The sequence below is a fragment of the Oryctolagus cuniculus genome, chromosome 3, assembly GCF_051225735.1.
Source record: "Oryctolagus cuniculus isolate XC-2025 breed Fujian yellow rabbit chromosome 3, ASM5122573v1, whole genome shotgun sequence".
Classification (NCBI taxonomy): Eukaryota; Metazoa; Chordata; class Mammalia; order Lagomorpha; family Leporidae; genus Oryctolagus; species Oryctolagus cuniculus.
Genome location: NC_142869.1, coordinates 114,683,281 through 114,701,083, shown reverse-complemented (window position 1 = coordinate 114,701,083; position 17,803 = coordinate 114,683,281). Strand labels below are relative to the sequence as shown.

The 17,803-nt window shown below is 39.0% G+C and overlaps 1 pseudogene across 1 annotated transcript; it reads right to left on the bottom strand.

Moving 5' to 3' along the window:
- Window positions 1-11,956: 11,956 nt before the first annotated feature.
- Window positions 11,957-13,881, bottom strand: LOC100345072 (PDZ and LIM domain protein 5 pseudogene; annotated as a pseudogene). Its single transcript, XR_016231617.1, has one exon. The product of XR_016231617.1 is annotated as a PDZ and LIM domain protein 5 pseudogene (transcript).
- Window positions 13,882-17,803: the final 3,922 nt, after the last annotated feature.

Sequence of the window (17,803 nt, the reverse complement as noted above, 5' to 3'; positions counted from 1 at the left end):
CAATGTTATAGATAATGCCACTAAAGGATCATACCATTTCATTTCCAAGTATTCACACAGAAGTAAATAAAGAAAATAAGCATTAAACATAGTCACACACACACACACACACAAACTTGTGTACAAATGTTTTTGTCAGTTTTATTTTCAATATCCCTAATTTGGCTAAGTTAATGATTAGCAGATAGAGTGAGGGAAGATTTGGGGATGCTGATAATCTATCTTGGATTCAGTGATGCAGGCTTCATCAATTTGGTTACTTGTAAAATTTCATTGAGTGTGTATATATGATATGTGCATATTTAAGTATTTGTCATACTTAAAATATTTAACTTTAGATATACATATAAGAAATTCAATTATATACTTTCTATTAATATAAAATAATAGTATTTTGAAATATTATAAAATACTATCAGGTTTCAGTTATCCATATGAGCATTTTTTCAATGTTTTAGTCATTCTGAAAAAAATAATAATGCCAGATGGATTTTTTTCTCATTATCAAGTCCACTCTTTTGTGCCTCTACATCATTTTTATTTTTGCATTTTAATTTCACAATTAACAAAAACAGAATAATTTGGAAGGCATAGCTAATGCTTTTGGAAAGCATTTGAAGAATACATGCCAAACAAACATAAATGAACTTCAGATTATTTACTCTTGTACTTTTTCTGCATTATTCTCTTATGTTTAGCAAATGAAATCCAAAGTTGAGTATCTTGAGCTCATATCTTTTTTATTTTTAATTTTTGTGTTCTTATTTCAGGAGGCAGAGAGAGAAAGAGAGAGAGAGAGAGTTTCTTTCCGTTGGTTTACTCTTCAAATACCTAAAATGTTAAAGACTGGGTCAGTCCAGAGCCAGTAATCAGTAACTCAATACAGGTCTGCAATTGGACAGAAGGTACTCAATTACTTGAGATATTATTACTGTCTCCCAATACCTGAATTAACAGAAAACTGGAGTCGGGAGGTAGAGCCAGAGATCAAACCTAGGTACTCTAGTGTGGGATATGTGTATGTTAAACATTAGAATAAACTTCCCTGATTATTTTTAGAAGGAGGATTGATTCCATATAAACTAATCAAATGAGTCAAGATTTGATAATACAAATTCTTCTTAAGGATGAAACATATGCTCTGGGACAATGATACTTGAGAGCAGTATATACAAAGAAGGTAAGAAGGTTGCTACTACAAAAGAAGTCTGAAATATGGCTACAAAAAGGAATCACACACTCTATTAATGTCCACGTCTAGAAAATGTGTATGCTTGCCTGAAGTTGTTAATATTTAACTTTACCATCTCAGATACAAAGTTGATTTGATGATGTTCACACCCAGTATAGGAGAATAATAATAAAATATTCAGATCTCATATCATAGTCCTATTAAATTAAGGTGCCTGTAACCATCCACTTTCATAAATATACACTACAGTCCCATATAGTGTTTCCAGGGGTAAGATCTCATTGGACAGAGGACCTAGTGTACTGCAATTATATATGGCCCCTGGCTTATGCTTGGCCACGCCCCAGCCATTGCGGCCATTTGGGAAGTAAACCAGCAGACAGATGATTGATCTCTGTCTCTTTTCCCCCCGTCTCTGTAACTCTGCTTTTCAGATAAATAAATAAATCTTTTTTTAGAAAAAAGATTAAGGAAACATGAATAAAATATGCACTATTTATGTTGGTACATAAACTAGATCTACATGTTAAACTGCTTCTGAATAGTGCAGATGGTAAATTATTCCTCCCCATCCAAAGTTTCCATCTCACTCTCAGTAGAGAAAGACCCAGGACATTTGGAGGCCATGTTAAGAATTTAGCTGACAGGTTCTCCAAGATAGTCATGTGAGAAGGGCATGATGAAAAGGTTAGACTTCAGAGGCAGCTCTCTCTGAATTTGCCTGCATTCTCTACTTTCTATGAGTAGTTCTTAACTCCTCTGACTCCATTTTCCATTTATGGAGTCATGGAAATCAATGGTTGATGTTTGTAGGGCACTGACAATTAAGTCAAAGTACAATTATTGATTAAAAATGGATTAAAGCCACTCAGAGTGACTTCCCACCAGAAGACATTATGAAAAGACAGAAAGAAGAGCAACTATCCAGTAGAGAAACCTGACAAATACTCTCATCCAGATGTTCAAGGTTACCATCAACAGTGATGAATATTATTAAAAGTATAAGTATATCATCTTGATATGATGTGATCCAAACAGCATTTTAAATCATGAGATTTTTCTCCCTTACAAATCTGTTACCACTGTTTAATCATGAGAAAAATATTGAATTCCACTAGAAAGACATCTTATAAAATGCCTGACCAGTAGTCCTCAAAGCTGTCAAGGTCATCAAAAACAATGAAAGCCCAAAATGTCCATGGCCACAAGGATTCTAAGGAGAAATGAGGATTGAATACAATATCACACCTTGATTGAGATCCTAGGACAGAGAAAGAACATTGGATAAAAAAAACAAAGAAAATTTGAATAAAGTATGGACTTTGGCTGATAGTAATATATCAGTATGGGTTCATTCACCTTAAAAAATACACCATACTAATCTGTTAATAATGGAAGACACTGTGTGCGTGTGTGTGTGTGTGTCTGTGTGTGTGCTTGAGGGAAGGGACTGTAGGGAACCTTACTATCTTCTCAGCGTTTCTGTAGATCTAAAACTATTAAAAAATAAATCCATCAAAAATTTTTAAAAATTATATATGGATCTTTTGTTAGCATCTGTGCTGAAAAGCTGAGACTTCTCATCTCTGGGCTATGAGCAGTGTATGCCTCTGGTCTTTCAGAGTAGAAAGTTCAATTTATAAATTAGCCAAGGTGATGCCTCTCTGAAAGATAAGCACCTTAATTTGAATGTTTGTCATAAACATGTGTATCTATATTCGTACACATACAATAGAAGTTTATTAGAAGAAAAACTCAAGAAAACTAGTATGTAATGGAAATATGCTGTATGGCAATCTTTAAACTTTGCAACAGTTAAACACACACACACACACACATACACACACACACGCATTTCTGATTTTGCTAATAGAAGAACTAAGAGTAAGGGAAAATACATTGTCTACTGACAATTATATAATTTGCACGAAGCAGAGACTGGATTTCAACCTAGGTCTGCTTCACTTTAAAAACCTTTTCATTATTCTGGGGCACTCTCCAGGTTCTGCATAAAATAATGGACAGAAGTGATTTACGGATTCAAAGACCCATTCAGGGCCAAGGAGACCTCAATTATGTGGAATAGTTCTTTAATTAACCTGTTATGTACATTGAGCAAAATGACTTCTACAGCTAGTCATTTTAAAATCCAGGCCAGTCATTCTTGCTGTGGGAGGCTTCTAAAACATTCTGTAAATATATATTAGGATAATGTCTATAGAGTACTCCGTAATTTGAGCAGAATCGTATAGACATTTTCAGAAGCAGCTAGGGATGCTAAATATTTATTTTCTGTATTTCACTCTCTGGAAATTATTCTCCACATAAGTATTCTAAGAAATGCTGACGTAGAATGAATTTGACATTTTCAAGGACTATGGAGGCACTTTACTGGACAGCTCGGTGTAACTTTAGAGTGGGTTTTTAAAGCCTTAGATATTTTATGACAAAGCCTCTGACTTTGTTTTATGGAGTTTTCCTTTTAAAAGGACCGCATTTGTTACAACCCGATCTCTGGCAGGGACAAATGATCTTACATTCTGTCTTACACACTGTCACTATTAATAAATGACAGGGGAAAACAACAATAATAATTTTCAGAGAGATGAAAAGGGTGTGTTCAAGGGAAATGCCAATAGAGATTTTAGCATAATCATCATAATTAAAGGGAAAGCATGGACACTGTAGCATATGAAATTAACTAAACTTCCATTTTAATGTGTGTACACTAACTTATTTGTGGCCAGTGATATAATCTGATTTGCACATTTTACCTTGAAATGTATGTGCCTGGTTTGCTGTTGCCTTTCATCTGTCACACTTGAACAGAAACTAAACAGTTTTGACTTTGTAAATGAAGTAGCATTAACAGTTGCCTTCCTGTGTCAACTCTGCAAGAATTTGGCTTTCTACATTCCTTCTTTCTCATGGTTTTCCTGTTGGGCATACTGATATTAAATTCCAAGCTTTTCTGTCTCTGTACATTTCTACCCATCACTCATTCCTTTCATTCACTTAACACCTTGGGGATAAAACTTTTTTATTGCCTGTGATTATTTTCTGATGTCTGATATATTTAGTTGGAGGCCAAGCTTTTACATACAGAAATCATTCTGAAAAGGTTTTAAGGAATTTCATTGACACTGCACTGACAAGAAGATAATGCAATTGAAACATACAACTATTCTTTGATCATTGGGAAATGTTCAGGGTATCCGTGCATCCACAAGAATTTTTATCTTCTTTCTAATTGAACAATCCCGGAAAAAGAAGGGAATTGGATTGGATAAGTCAGTTAGAAATCTTTAAACTTGAAGCCATGTCTTTCAACTCCATGATGCACATAAACAAAATTGCATAGCTGGGCCAAAATAAATTCCTGTGACCATTCCCTTGTTTTGGTTAGAGGTTAGAAAATGCTGTTGTCAGAATAATCCTCTCACAGTAATTTTGTAAATTATGTAGCACAAAGGTTCAGTCTACCCTTTGAGTAGAAAATAAAATTTTTTTAATTGTAAGTCTACAAGATCACGAAGAAGGAATAATATGTTACTGAACTGCAGGGAGTGTTGTTTACCTTTCTGTTTTCTCATTTTGATCCCATTGTTTGTAACACTTCATGCCGCACTCAGGAGAAGCACCATATGATAAGGCTGTTCTGTGGATTGTTTTCTAGAGATTGTGCTCTTTCCAGTGAAGTATAGTGAAAGTATTTGGTTGGAGACAGTCAAGTGTGCTACAACATTCCAGAGGGGCATTCCCCTGCCTGTCATAATATGCAAAGTTATAAACAGATGTGAGCTTATTTTCTTTCATTTCAAACCAAAAAAGTGGGGCAAGTGTTTATTCTAGTGGGTAACACACCCACATTCCACACAGGAGTACCTGGCTTCAGTTCAGCATCCTGCTAATGTAGACTATGAGAAGCAGCTGTGTTAATTAATCGGCTTCCCACTACTCTCACTGGAGACCTGAATTGAGTTCCTGCCTCTCATCATTGACCCAGCCCAAACCTGGCTATTGAAAACATTTAAGAAGTGAACCAGTTGTTGAGAGCCCTCTCTCTATTTGAGCATGTCACACACATCCCCTGCCCCACCTCTCAAATAAGAACCTCTTTTTGTTTTTGAAACATGCATGTCTTAGGACTGTGTGGGCCATGCAGCACATTCTCTCTCTAGTATGCAGGACTATTATGGCTAAATTTTACCTTAATAATAAAGTGATAAAGTACCCTATGTATGTGTCTCAAAACAGTGATGGTATTTTGCTTTGAAGTACAGTACTCTAACAGTACAATCTCTGCATAAGGAAAGATCTTTCAATAATCCTAGGTTTTTAAAATTTTAATGGCTCTGGGAGGGCAGTGGAGCATGGCCCAAGTGCTTCGGCCCCTGCACCCACATGGGAGACCAGGAGGAAGCACCTGGCTCCTGGCTTCGGATCAGCGCAGCACCAGCTGTGGCGGCCATTTGGGGAGTGAACTGATGGAAGGAAGACCTTTCTCTCTGTTTCTCTCTCTCTCTCTCTCTCTCTCTCTCACTGTCTATAACTCTACCTGTCAAATAAATAAAAAAAAATTTAATGGCTAACCACCCTTCTCCAAATTTGGTTGAGACTGAGATGAAGTTATGATTATTTACTACTTTTAAATCCAACAATTACTCAAATTTTCCCACAATTTATTATCTTTTGGTGTCGAGTCTACATGATAGCTTTAGGTACAAAAAAAGTGATATAAGTCAAATTAAGTAAAATTGTGTTCATTAGCTAGACACTGGTGTAAACATGGAGGAAGAATCCTGGCAGGTTTTCTGGAGTCCCATGTAGGGCTCCTTTACCCAGGGTCCCATTCAATCCTCAGAGGCTCATATCAAACCAGACCACAAGAATGGCAAGGTTTCACCTCCTTGTTCTAGTCTCTCTCTGGGACTGTGCCAAATCATTGCAAAGGAATTGAAACCAAAGATAGAGATGAAATCTGTGTCCTGAAGGCCTACTTTAAGTTGAACAAAAGTTACAGATGGGCCAGATACAGACTGTCATCCCAGATAATGAGAGTCCAAGGAAAGACAGTTAAACCAGGATGCACATCCAGACTATTACACATCAGAAAGGAGCATGAATGATTATCCAGTGGTATGGACCTTGTAAACTGGTCCAGTCAGTGTCTTAGCATTTGAAAACCGAGATACTTTTCTTGGAAAAATCAGAAGCATTAATGTGAGAGGGATCACATCTTCCACCCCAGGGCTCTGTCTCTGGAACCACATTTGGGCTGATCTTTTCAAAGATTTGCCTTCAAGTTTCTCCTTGTGTCTTCATTTCCATTGCTTCTCAATCATACTTGGAATGCCACATCTTTTATTTGATGGTGTAATTAAAATATTATGTAAATTTATAATGGAATCATATCTAACCCAAGGACTAGATTCTATAATCAACAGTTTAGGCAAAAGTTGCAGCCGGAATTACTCTTGAAAGTCACTGGAATTATGCTGCAAGTATTAGGGCATGGGCCCTATTGGCTTAACACCCAAAATTAATTTCTTTTATGTATCTTTAAATTGTTTTGTGATTTCCTGTTTATTTTACTAGAACAGAATAAAGTGTCAAATCCAGAAATTAACACTTTTCTCTCTCTCTTTTCCTCTCCCATTTTTAAGTAGTTATATTCAAAAGGATACAATGCATACACTATTATACCACCAGCTCCTGGAGTTGTAGGAACTCTTTTTTGCTAAGGTGACTTTACTGTATATATTCTATTCCATTGCAGCCTGATTTCCTTGTCTCACTCTCAGAACGCATCCTTATTTCCAACTAATTATAGCTCTTGTGTAAATCCTCAAAAATGATGACTTGACAAGGTAGAAAAGCACACAGGTGATAAGTCAAGGGGATGACACATGAGAAGAAGGGGAGGAATGCAGAAATAAAGGAGATATGTGGAAAGTAGGGAAAAAAAAAGAAGAGAAAATGAAAGGAATGGAATAAAATGGGAATGATCAGATGTAGGAAAGAAACAGGAAAAGGAGGAAACGCGTATGGAAAGGATTAAGATGAATAAAAATAGAAGGTAGAAATTCTGTCTTCTCTCATGTGGATAATATAAATGGAAACATTTCAATTATAAAAGGTGTTTTGGTTGTTACAATCCCAGATAGTCAGAGACCTTGTGTTGATCTCTGTGGCCACAGGTGGGTTCTTGGTGTCAATAGGAGACAGAAATCAATCATGAGCCAGAAAAATGAAATAAATAATTTTATTGAGGAAAGTGACACAGAGCAGCCTGTTTCAGAAACAACACAATGTGGGGAGCAACTCAGACTAGACTGTTACTCGAATTAAGACTTATTCTATGCATCTGCTCTCCCACAATATGGCACTGGGAGAGGAGGAAACAGCTTCTACACAGCTGCCTTTCACCAACTTGACAAGCTGCAGGAGCTGTTCCTGATTGGAGGAGAGCAGCGTACTCGGCGTGTGGGTAGCAGAGTTGGGATTGGTGGAAGAGGACTATAAAGGAGGAGAGAGACGGCATGCACCAGGAACATCTATCTGAAGGAACACCTGAGCAGCCCCCGAGAGAGCCGGCCAGCGATGTGCCGCTCCCCCACGGAAGCCGGGAAAGTGGCAGGGGGAATCGCCCTTCCACGGAGGTGGAAGGGTCGGTAGCCAACCCGGGAAGAACCAGCAGCAAACCTGGGGAGGGCCGAGCAGACAAAAGAACAGTGCAGGGTCCTGTGTCGTTCCTCCATGAAGAGGGGGAGCGACAACACAACACCTGTACATTGTCTTAGTTTGTATTGTATGGGCTTTGTTAAATTTATGTTAATATATTTGCAGAAGATTCATCTTATTTCTGTGAAAGGGGCATCAAATTTCAGGAATTACAGATCCACCTCTTGTCTCACCTTGTATGATTACTTTGCTAAGTTTTCATGGCAATTGTAAACTCTCATGGCACTAAGGGGAGTGGTTTTTACTATGATAATGCATTACAATGAGGGTATAATGACGCTGAAGAAAGGGCACCAGTTAAACTGAATGCCATGTTAGATCCAACTTGGTTGTACCAATCTCTGATCTGCCCCTGTTATCTTCTAATCTTTGTAAGACCTTGGTTTTGCTGTCTGGTTTCTGGTGGGTAGGAGCTGGGGCTAGCCATGTACTGTCTTTGTTATCTGCTTAAAATTTAAAATAAAATTCAAAATAAAATGAATGGAATATATCATGCTTTTTTACTATTAATAAATTATTATTTACTAGTTGATTAAATGTTTGTTGATTATATGGTGGAAAAGCAAAATATGGTTAATGTTCATAACTATATATGAGACACAAGTAAATGAGGACAACTTTGTAGTGACAATAATAGAAGGGAAAAATTCCATCAGTGTTTACCAGTGGTTGGAAGCTCATTAGAAAGATGCCTCAAAGAAGAGACCAAAATAATTCAATGGAGAACTCTACACTATTTTGAATGGGAAATAATGTGTTTGATTTTAAAGTGATGTGTTTATGTTAACATTATGACTCTGAGCCAGAATTTTTTTAATTTCTATTCATATAAAGGGAACAGATTTCATATATTTCTTAATACAATTCTAAGAATATAACTGTACTTCCCTCCCTGCCTCAACCTGCCCTCCTTCCTTTTTTTCCCTTTAAGTTTTGAAATAATTTCAATTTACTTTATAATCATAAGCTTAAGGCACCACTAACCATAATGCTTAACAAGTAAAAAGTAGAATGACTATTTTCCCACAGGAGTATATAAACAGTAATTAAATTATGTAAGTTTAATTTTTATACATTGTATTTTTTTGTATTTTCCTTGAAAACCTGTGATATTTGTCTTTTTGGGACTGGCTTATTTCAGTAAGTACAATGGTGTCCAGTTGCACCCTTTTTGTTTCAAAAGACAGGATTTTTCTGAGCAGATGTTTTATCTATGAGAAAGATAACATTCTCTCTATAACCCCAACTTTCAAACTAGCAAATAAATATTTAAAAATAGATAACGTGGACACAGTCATTTAGTTCACAGTGAGAAATATTTGGTGTTTGCACATAATACGTAAGACACATGTGTTTAATGGTAGGGGGAGTGTATCTCAGAACAATAAACATCTTCCAAGTGGGAAGAGGTGAGAGTGATCCCTGAACTGACCAATAAAGCTAAAAATCTGTTGAGTGGCCAAATTTATTTGAAGTTTTCAGTGTCTTTGTTGTGCATCTCTATGACTCAGAACAGCATACATACTTTGTTTTTCCCTATCGGGACAACTATCCATGGTTCTTTCATATTTCCACCTGTGAGTTTGTGAGCAGAGGCGCTGTTGGCCTTTTTCAGAAGTATCTCTTCAAGGATGGTTGCATGACAAATAGACTTGAAAGACAAAGACAGTGTCTCCTCCAGGAATAGAAAGCAGGTTTGCTTGTCAGTATGATAGAATGTAAGCATCTAGAGAAGAGTTGGGGAAGGTTTGTCTGCAGCCCCTTAGATACCATAGGGTTTTTCTAAGATTAATGTTCTTCTGCTGCTATACAAATGCATTGTTATGCACAGATTCTACCTAGGATCCCACCTGGACAAGGTGGGGGCCAAAGCAGAAAATCCATGACCGTGGAGCTCATGCTACTTACTGTACCAAGCCCTTTTTTTTCTGACCCAGGAGTCTTTGTGCCAGTATCCCTGACTGGTGTGAAAAGTTAATTGCTTACAGGTAAAGAAAAATCTCAGAGCTTTCAAAGTTAAAGACAGTTTTTAGAGGCAAGAATGGATGAAAAGAAAGGACGTGGGCATTCACAGTCTGAGTTAGAAAACAGAACATTGTCCAGGATCTGGTCGTAAACACTCATACCCAAGTAGTAGGTGTAGCATGAAGGGCAAGTCTCCTACTGCTCCATTTGTTACTGTGTATTTAGAGGCTGAACAGGGAGAGGTAGTATTATAGCAGACCAACTGAAGTTACAGGCCCCCAATGAGTAGATGTTACTAAGAGAGTGGAACAGCAGGGCCTGCAACCCTGGTAACAGGGAACAGAACATGGCTGTAGATCCCGAGTCAAGTGGCCTCCAAAGCTAAAAGAAAAAATGATGTGTTCCATGAGGATCTGGAACTTTGGGTGGATTAAACATAACAAGTTTGATAGGGCCGGCACTGTGACGTAGTGGGTAAAGCCACTGCCTGCAGTACCGGCATCCTGTATGGAAGCAGGTTCAAGTCCCGGCTGCTCCACTTCTGATCTGGCTCTCTGCCGTAGTCTGGGAAAATAATAGAAGATGGCCCAGTGCTTGGGCCTCTGCACCTGCATGGGAGACCCAGAAGAAGTTCCTGGCTCCTGGCTTCAGATAGGCACAGCTCTAGCCGCCGCAGCCATTTGGGGAATGAACCAGCAGATGGAAGACTTTGCTCTCTCTCTTCCTGTCTCTCTCTCTCTCTCTGCCTCTCCTTCTCTCTCTCTGTAACTCGGACTTTCAAATAAATCAATAAAATCTAAAAAAAAAAAAAAAAAAAAAAAGTGAAGAACTTTGCGTTAATTGCAGCTGCCAGAATGCTGGAAATTGAAAACAAATGTCTCCTGTTAACATTCCTGATCATCCTGTTAAGTAGCGCAAAATCCAAGATTTTTCAGAATCCTGATATGTATTAACTCTAATAACATTTATAAGGGCAAGTATTTGGCATAGTGGTTGGGACATGACTTGGGATGCCTACATTCCATATCCAAGTACCTGGGTTTGAGTCCTGGCACTAGTTCCTTACTCCTGTTTCCACCCAATGCATACCATGGGAGACAGCAGGTAATGGTTCAAGTAGTTGCATCCTTGCAACTCATGTTGGAAACCTACATTGAGTTCTTGGCTCCTAAATTCATGTTAGCCCAACCCTGGATGCTGTGGGCATTTGGGAAGTCAATCAGCAGATATGTGCTAGCTCTCTCCCATGCTCTCTTTCCCCTAAAATATATAAAGAAAATGAAAATTAAAAAACAACTTTTAAATAATTTGAAGCCATTAAAATATTGTATCTAACCTTCTATTGAAAAAGATGTCTATAGGGTTGTTCTCCAAAATTTTAATCATGATAATATCTAATTGAAGGAATATGAGGATGTCCTTTGTTTTGTTTCTTTGTGCTAGTTAAGTTAGTGTGCAGCTTTTAAAATAACCATGTGTCTTCTCCCTCCAACAGGTATGAAACCACAATATAAAAAAAGATTAACATTTAAATACCCAAATGTTAATCAGCAACTATTTAGGCAATAGAGAGAGATGTTGAAGTGATTTTCAGTGAGGCAGAACATTAGCATGGAGCACGCGTCTTTCTGCCTGGGTTGCGGCTGAAATGCTGTTCCGTGGTTCATCTCTCTGAGCTTCCATTTTGAGTGCCCCTGCACTCCCTTCTCCTTGGAGGGCCTGCCTCCCTGCGTTGTGAGCATTAACAGCCTTGTTCTTGGCATTGCAGAGAAATGAATTGTGCATTCTCCACGACTTCATGCCTTCCAGTGGAGCAGCACTTCCCTAGGGGGTAAATGCTGAGATTTTTTAACAGTTTTGCATGTCAAAGATTGGTAACTGTATATATCTGGAGTGTTTTGAAAGCCTGTGGCTTCCTTTCCCCCAGCACTGCAGCAAAAAAGTGTGAGCTGAGCAGACATTAAACAGACACACGATTTTATGTTGGCTTGATCTATGCAAAGAATTTGGCTGAAAAAACGTGGACTTTGACAATAAGTTGCTGGCAGTGGCATCTTTTTTTTTAAGTTAAAGATAACTTTATTACAACACTTTTTCAAACTCCAAAATGCATTTATTACTCAATTTAGATCTCATTTATAATACATTATATTACAAGGCAGAAAGCATTTCTGATCAGATATTTAGCTTCCATGTATTGCCCAAAACAGCTTCCTAGGAATAGCAGCAATGCACAACAGTTTACATCACCAAGAAAAATACTTCTTTGATGTCTCACAATCATTCATGTTGCAATTTACTTTATGTTCTTTTCCTCCGAGTTAAAAACAAAGCAAACTCATCTTTTCTATATTTTACTAGTTAATGTCTGGAAATTTTCTAAATACAGCTATCAGCTTAGAAATTTGTTGGTAGAAAACAGCATTTCTGAATCTAACCAAATCAAAAAAAAATATTCTATATCCCCCACCGCAAAGAAGGGCAGAATTCTCTTCTTGCCTTCTTTCGGAGCCAAATCAGGGCCTTTTCTTCTTCATACAGCCGTCCTGAATAGTATCTACTTAAAGAGACAGCTAAATCTACAAGGAGCTATTCTCTAATAAAGTCTTCCATGTGTAATCTTGCCTCCTCATATCGGCTTACTCAAAATAATTTACAATCAACTTTGAGCATTACATAATAACAAAATTAAAAGTAATTTGGTGAAATGTAAGAACATAAAGGAAGTAGTTTCCAATTTATGCAAGGACAGTATTTGCTCATCCCCTTCTGATTCAAACAACCAACCAACCAAATTCAACATACAATAATAACTCCTTTTCCAGGGTTACTGCCCAATAACAATGGAAACAGATGTAAATCCACTGAATATAGTCCCTTAATTTTTTCTTTAGTTTTACATTTGTGAGCTCCTGACTAGCACAAAACATGTTCATCTTTCTCATTTTCACAACAGTAGTAAGTGGTTAGAAAAGTATAGAAAAGGCTCTATTTTTCATAAAGCAAATTTAATACAGATTTTACTATGAAGTTGAAAAAAGAGAGAAAGTGAGTGAAAACGTATGTGCTGGCTGTCTGGGGAACAAGACTCATAAATCACTGCACGTTAAGAGCGTGTGCTGAAACTTCATGGTGCCAGTCACGCAATTTTGTGTATTTGGGACTAAAGACGTGAAGGGGTATCTTTTCCTTTGCCTTCTTTGTATTATCAGCTTCAGATTCTTTCAGGTGTTCAGTCCCAGTGATCTGGGCGAGGATGTGGAAGGAGCGGGACTGAGTTGTTCCCGTTCTTGGATGCCAGTCTTCAGTATCCTCAATCAGTCTCTTCTTGCTGGCAGCACTGTGAGTGGGTATGTGATAAAACTCTGTATTGCACTCCACAATGTATTTTCTTGGTGGACCATTTTGCTGTTTACTGTCACCTTGGGATCCTCTTCTCTGTCCCTCTGCTAGCTCCTGAGCAGTCTCGGAACACACGCTGGTGACTGTGGGCTGCCGTGGGACATTTACTGCAGTTTTACCAGTGCTCAGTGCCGAGGAACACTGGTCAGCACTAAGATTGGCATTAACATGCAGTCCAGGTGCAGCGAATGGGGGAGGAGTGACAGCAGCCACAGGCGGAGGGCAAGCATGTGATGAAGTGGCTGCATGGGCTGGGGTGAAGGCAGACGATGGTGATGGGATGGATGTGACTTTTGGTGAAGACACAGAACCAAAGGGTTGTGGTGCCTTATGGTAGGCCATGTTGGCTGTGGAAGTGACTTTGGACACATCAGATGTAATAGGCTCAGGTTTAACTACTTCTTTAGGTTCTCCCTTGTGAACAGGAACTGGCTCAGGCTTGACTGTGGCAGATGCTCTCTGCAGAGTCATATTCAAAGAGCCTGTACAACCCTTAATCTTGTTCTGGGCTTCAAGATGAGTCATTCCATGTGCACTTATTCCGTGGATGCTGAGAACCACATCACCTATTCTCACATTGGCCTGGCAGTCGGAAACCCCAAGGAGCTGGGCCAACCAAGGACACGCTGTAGTTGCTCACGGTTCTAATGGCTGAAGAGCCAATGCCAGAAAATGTAAGAAACTCGGGTCCATCCTACGCAGCGCTGCTTCTGCCCCAGACGAGTGCTGACAAGTGACTGCGGCAGTGCCATCTTAATTCTGGCAAGAGTGAAAATGAAGATGATGTTCATTGTATACCCCATGCCAGGGCACCAAGAGCATCTAATGAATCCTAAAATAATCATTTTCTCCAGCTGAATGTGAGAGTTTATTGTAACACCATGACCCAGTCACCATTCAGGATAGACAGCACATCACATCAACAGGGAATGGAGAAAGAGGTGGGAGTTTTTAAATTTAGGGCCCTGTCAGTAATGCCAGAAGAGACTGAGATATAACCAGGAGTCAGTTGTGGTGGTTAATTTTGTGTGTCACTGTTACTAAGCTAATGAATGCCGATATAGCTTGCAAAGTGTTAATTCTGGGTGTCTTCAGTGTGTCTCTAGGAAAGATTAATATTTGAATCAGTAGACTGAGTAAAGAAATCTGCCCTCACCAATCTAAGTAGGCATTTCTCAGTCCACTGAAGACCTGAATAGAACAAAAAAGCAATCAAAGGGGCATTCCCCCCCTCCCCCCAATTCTGAGACATTCGCTTTCCATGACCTCAGACAATGGGGCTTTTGATTTTCCGGTCTTTGAACTCTGGCACTTACATGAGGACTCCAGACTCATAATGAAACCCAACTTTGGCTTTCCTGATTCTCCAGCTTGTGGATGAGATACCCTGTCTGTCCATTATCATGATCATGTGAACTAGTCTCTGTCTCTCTCTGTCTCTCTGTCTTCTTCCGAATCTCCCACATGATTTGGGTTGCAGGATCCAAAGGAGTTGGGCCATCTTCAACTGCCTTCACAGACACATTAGCAGGGATTGGATTAGAAGTGGAGCAGCTGGGGACTGGAACCAGCACTCATATGAGATGCTGATGTCTCAGACAGCAGCTTTACCCTCTGTACTTAGCTGGCCCCTAAACTTATCTTCTACTCCCATTGTCTGTGAGTTTTTTTTAAGTTCCCCTTACTTTCCTGTGGACTGTACCTAAGTTTTATATTGGGTCTGTTTCCAACAAAAGTACTAACTGATAGCACTGATACTGCCTTATGTATGGATCACAAAGTTAATGCTCAATAAATGTCATTCTGGGTTCCTTTGGATTTCTGTACTAATGAAGTTAATATGTTCGTGTCCAATTATGTTGAAAATATGATTCCATGTACAGTAAATTATAGAGTACATATGTACAATATGTATGGTGAACATTTCAGGTTTTAAGACAATATAATTGGAGAAGGGACTATGAAGTTTTGGATAAGAAAGCTAAGAAGTGCCACTCATATACAATCCAGACATTTATTCATTAATTCAGAGGACAACTGGTAAGCTTTATAAAATTGTTGTACGCAAAATTCACCTTTTTTTTAAAAAAATTCATTTATTTACTTTAGAGGCAGAGTTACAAAGAGAGGGAGAGACAGAGATAAAGGTCTTCCATCTGCTGGTTCACTCCCCAGAAGGCTGCAATGGCCTGAGCTGGGAGGCTCCAAAGCCAGGAGCCAGAAGCCAGGAGCTTTTCCAAGTCTCCCATGCTGATGCAGGGCCATAAGCACTTGATCCATCATCCACTGTTTTTCCACGCCATCAGTAGAGAGCTGGATCAGAAGAGAAGCAGCCAAGACATGAATCAGTGCCCATATGGGATGCCAGCACTGTAGACAGAGGCTTAACTTACTAGGCCATAGTGTTGGCCCCTTGAAATTCCTATCTTTATTTCAGCTTTTGCACAGTAAGCTATCTTTACAGACAGCAAATCCCAGCAGCAGTGCCTTTCCTATTGGTAGTGTGTCTCGTGACAAGGAATGAATTCCCTTTGTCAGTTTCACGAAGGCAGTTTTCTGCTGGAGCAGAAATTGGGTAATGCTGAAGATACCTCTTAAATTGGTCAAATGATTTAATAAAATGTCTGTAAAGGCACTTTAATAAAAATCCTTTAACTCACATTGGGGAAAGCAGAAGGTTTAATGACTCTAAGATTAACTTCAAGTGCTGGTTCCAGTCTGTGATTCTAGGCCTGGCTTATGGGAGAGAGCTGGCATCTTTTCATGTGGAACTGACATGGTGCCTCGGTGCCCAATGCCTGCAGCTGCTAAGCCTGCAATCTGTCTAGTGGGATGACATATGCTGGGCCTCAGGTGGACCACATTGGGCAACATACAGAAAACACTGAGAGCAAGAGAGATGACTGTTGCTTTTTCAATCTGACAAAATAAGAGATACATATTTTAATGTCATAATTTTAGAATGAAAATGCCAGGACATGATCCCCTTTCCTTTGTTCAGGCAGCTGGAGATACGCATGCTGTGCTCCTGCGATACTCTTCCAGGAAGTCTGAGGATCTAACTTACATCACTTTTCTCTAATTCTCCATGTTAAGTTAATTGTGCCCTTCATACTGCTAATAAGCTACTGTCTGAATCCATTTTCTGTGGTTATAACACGATACCTGAGATTGGTCAATAAAGAATACATATTTATTTGACTCATGGTTCTCCAGGGTGGGAAGTCAACGAACATAGTGTCACATGAAGTGAGAATTCTCATGTGCTTCATCATAATACGGCAGAGGCCATGCCATGGTGAGACAGAGTGGGTGCATTATCTTGGGTCTCTCTTTATACAGCCACTAATACTACCATGGGCAGCGCTACCCTCCTGATGGTATTTAACTGTAATGCTCTCCAAAAGACCCCACCTCCAAATACCACTTACATATGAATGCGGAGATTAAGTTTCCAACACATACACTTTTTTTTCCCCAAAGAAACCTTTATTTAATGAGTATAAATTTTATAAGTACAACTTTAGGAATACAGTGATTCTTTCCACCATACCTGCCCTCCCACCCCTACTCTGTCCCCCCCATTCCCAGTCCCATTCTCCATTAAGAAAACAAACAAACAAACAAACAAACAAACAAAATCCCTGTTCCTCCACAGTCAAGAAAAGGTCTGTTCAAGTCATTGCTTCTCAAAGCATCAATTTCACTTCTATGGATTGCCTTTTAGGTGTTCTATTAGTTACCACAGAACAGGGAGAACATGGTATTTGTCCCTTTAGGACTGACTTTTTTCACTCAGTATGATGTTTTCCAGATTCATACATTTTGTTGCAAATGACTAGATATTTTTTTTATCACTATGTGGTATTCCTTAGAGTACATTCTCCAGTATTCAGTTGATGGGCATTCAGGCTGATTTCACTTCTTAGCTATTGTGAATTGAGCTGTAATAAACATGGGGGTGTACATAATTCTTTTATTTGCTGATTTCATTTCCCTTGGGTAAATTCGCAGGAGTGGGATGTCTGGGTCACATGGTATGTCTATATTCAGATTTCTGAGGTATCTCCAAACTGACCTCCATAGTGGCTTTACCAGTTTATATTCCCACAAACAGTGGGTTAGGGTACCTTTTTCCCCCACATCCTCGCCAGCATTTGTTGCTTGTTGATTTCTGTATGAAAGCCATTCTAACAGGGGTGAGGTTTTCACCCCAGTTTCATCTCATTGTGGTTTTGACTTGCGTTTCCCTGATAACTCATGATCCTGATTCTTCTGTAGTGGTGACCATGTTTCTGTGTTTCTGTGTGCAGCACATCCTTAAGAATCTTCTGTTGGAGTGGATGGGTGGTGACAAATTCTTTCAATTTCTGTTTGTCATGGAAAGTCTTTATTTCATCTTTGTTCATAGATGAAAGCTTCACAGGTTATAGTGTTCTGGGTTGAAGTTTTTCCTCTTAAGACTTGGAATATATCTTGCCATTCTTTCCTAGCCTATAG